Genomic DNA, 3619 nt, shown 5'->3' on the forward strand with positions numbered 1-3619 from the left:
TAGTTTCTAGGACCTAATCTTCTCTTCACCATCTACCAAGAGGGCTGGTCGAACCTCCCTTTTTCCATACACTTCATGCACCTTCAAGGTCACCACAACTCCTAGGAGGACCTTGCCCACTTTCACCATTAGCTTCCGCACCATATTCACAAACATCCAAGAAGAGCTCCTTGAGAATGCCATCATTTGGTATCATGAGCATAGGTTCTTGAAAGATGAGTATTTCTTGGTCATTTTCTTTTTGAGTTCTTCTTTAATTCGTGTTGTTCTTTACATTCCATATTGTCTTGCTGTTTTTTTAATTTTTGCTTTGAATTGGTGTGCTGTTTGGAAATTCCAATCGGTGCATCTTGTTCAATTGTTCTTGAGCAATCTTTGTGCAATTTTTGGTAGGATTCCATACACTTTGTGTTGCTGTTTTTATTTTAGATATTTGAGTCCTTATTGCAATTTTATTTGGTTCATTTTATGTTCATTTGAGTCTTTTAATTTCTGAATCTATATGTGTTTTGTCTAGTCATGTTTTTTCCAAAATGTCATCAAATCATAAGTAGTACTTTGTTTGGCTTATTTGTTTCTTGATTTTGGTCTAAATGTTTGATTTGAATCTGCTGTGTTTTTGATCCTTTGGTGCCTTTTATTTTTTTAGCTTGAGTTCATATTTGTGTTTAGATCTACACAAATTCCTTTTCACCAATTCCATTGTGTCTTTCTTTTGGTATATCTTGCTGTTTTTTTTTTCAGATTTATAGAATCCCCTGTTTTACATAACTCTGTGCTGGCTGTTTTGCTTAAGAAAATTATTTTCCCACATAGGAAATTTCTGATCCTCTGGATTATGCAAGATTGAAGTGTTACAGAAAAGACAAAAAAAGAATCAGTTCAAAAAAGTCAATAGAAAAAAAATGATAAATATTATAAAAACAGTGTGCAAATCTGGCGCTACAACTGGCGTAACTGAACACTGATTTTAGAAAATCTATTAAAACTAAATGGTTCATGCGTTTTGAGTGAAACCAACGCCAGAATTTAGTTAAGATCTTGAATTATTTGCATATAAATTTTCAGAAGCAAATTTTAAAAGGACAGCTCATCATAAATCGGGGAAAATCACGCTCTCTGGCCCACAACAATTATTTCAGTGGTGCTGTTTTTTATTTTGAAATCAATTCTAGTGCTATTCTTAGGATCCATTTTGTGTGCCTACCTTTCTTGAATACCTTTATTTGCTTGTCTAATATTTCTTTGGAACTCTTTCTAGTTGTCACATTTTAACTCCATTTGTGTGGTACTATTTTTTTCCAATTAATTTGTTTCTTGCTTTAATTCTTTGACCTCTAATTTTGGTGGTGGATTGATTCTCAATTGGTGCTTATTTGAGTGGAAATTTGACTTGAGTGAGGTCTAGTTTGCTTGATAGGTGCTGGATTGGAGAATTAATTCCCTAATTCTAAGAGGAACAAAGGCAAGGGCAAAAAACAAATACCTACCAAAAACACCACAAACATTGGAAGGCCCAACAAAGAAAAGACAACCAAGGAAGTGCCAATAGCAAAAAAAAGATCAACAAAGGGAGTTTTCTTTATTTTCTTTGCAACTTAACTTTTGTTAATTACTTCTTTAATTACGTGATTAGATGGTGAGTGTGTCTTCAAGGGCTCCAAGTGTCCAAGAAGCCTCACCTAGGGCCGACTAGTGTAGAACTATCTAGTTTAGCAATTGTTATTTGTTTTAATTGCATCTCTTTGCTTTAGCTAGTTACGTTTTTAATTGTCTTGTATTGCTTAAAGCTTTGTTAATTCTTTGCTTGGTTAATTAGCTAGTTTGCATTGTTTTCTTGCATTAAAATCTGATTTCTCCAACCTAATTGTGTTTTAAGTGGTTTACTAAGAGAAAGCTTTGTGTGAAGACATTGAGGGATAGTCTTTGGCTAAGGCAAGGCTTGGTATTTAAGTAGTCCATTGTGACTCACCTCCCTTACTTGGAAGACTACCTTCTTTGACTTCCCTAAATTTTCTCAAAGTAAAATACTTCTACACACAAAGCTCTAGTCATGTCTTCTTCTTCTCATTCTGCAAAGTCTATTGAAAGTGAGGTAAAATCTTTGAAAACTCTTTTGAAAGAAGTTTCACAAGCTGTGCAAATGATTTCATTTAGACAATTGGAGAATGAGACTAAAATCAATGAGTTGACTAAAGCCAAGGAAGAGAAGTCTCAAAAAAAAAAAAAACTCATACTCATACATCCCATTCTAAAAGTAATGAGACTCTAGGGGAGGGAAGCCTTAGAATCAATGACTATTACCAACCACCCCCTAGAAGAAATAGGCAAAGGGAGGAAGAGGGCCCAAGGGAGGTTAGAGTACACCTACCTCACTTCCATGGTAAGGAGAATGTAGAAATCTACCTAGATTGGGAGATGAAAGTAGAGCAACTCTTTGCTTGCCATAGGGTGAGTGAAGAACGTAAGGTACCTTTAGCCACCCTTAACTTCCAAGGGAATGCCATGTATTGGTGGACCTCTCTCGAAAGAGAAAGACGTCTTCATAGGGAACCTCCCATTGAGTATTGGAATGACCTTAGGGGAGCCCTAAGACGTCGACATATACCCTCATACTACTATAGGGAGTTAATGGACAAGCTCCAAAGACTCCAACAAAAAAGTATGAGTGTAGAGGAGTATAGGCAGAAAATGGAGCTCTACATGATGAGAGCATCCATTAGGGAAGAGGAGGACACCACCATAGCTAGGTTCCTTAGTGGCCTTTCTCTTGAGATAAGAGATAGGGTATAACTCCTTCCCTACCAAGACTTGAATGACTTGGTTCAACTTTGCATTAAAGTTGAACAACAAATTTTGTGCAAAACTTCAAGTCAAAGGGTGAGTTCCTACTCTAGCTTTTACCCCAAGAAAGAATATAGAAGGGAGGGTAGCACATCAAGAGAAAAACCAAAAGAAACTACCAAACCCTTAGCAAAAGAAACCTCCACCCCACCCATCCGAGCTAGAGATGTTAAGTGTTTTAAGTGCTATGGAAGAGGGCATGTGCAAGCACAATGCCCAAACCAAAGGACTTTGTTTTTAAAGGGTGTAGATGAATACACTAGTGGCGAGGATGAGCCTAGTGAGAGAGAGGAAGGGGGAGAGGATGAGAGGGTAGCTCCATTAGAGGGAGAATTGCTCATGATTAGGAGAACCCTCAACAATCACCCTAGCACATCCATGGAAACACAAAGGGAGAACATCTTTCATACAAGATGCAATGTTTTAGAAAATATATGTTCCCTCATTGTGGATAGTGGATCTAGTTGTAATTGTTGTAGTGCTAGAATGGTTGATAAGCTTAATCTACAAGTAGTTCCTCACCCAAAACCTTACAAACTACAATGGATTAATGAAAATGGGGAACTAAGTGTAGATAAACAAGTGGAAATCAAGTTTTCCATAGGGAACTACAAAGACAAAGTTTTATGTGATGTAGTGCCTATGGAAGCTTGCCACATCTTATTAGGTAGACCATGACAATTTGACAAGAAAACCTTGCATGATGGTCTCACTAACGAGATTTCCTTCACCCATAAGCATAGGAAATTTGTACTTAGTCCTTTACCACATTCTC

The sequence above is a fragment of the Phaseolus vulgaris genome, chromosome 1, assembly GCF_000499845.2.
Source record: "Phaseolus vulgaris cultivar G19833 chromosome 1, P. vulgaris v2.0, whole genome shotgun sequence".
In the NCBI taxonomy this organism is placed as follows: domain Eukaryota; kingdom Viridiplantae; phylum Streptophyta; class Magnoliopsida; order Fabales; family Fabaceae; genus Phaseolus; species Phaseolus vulgaris.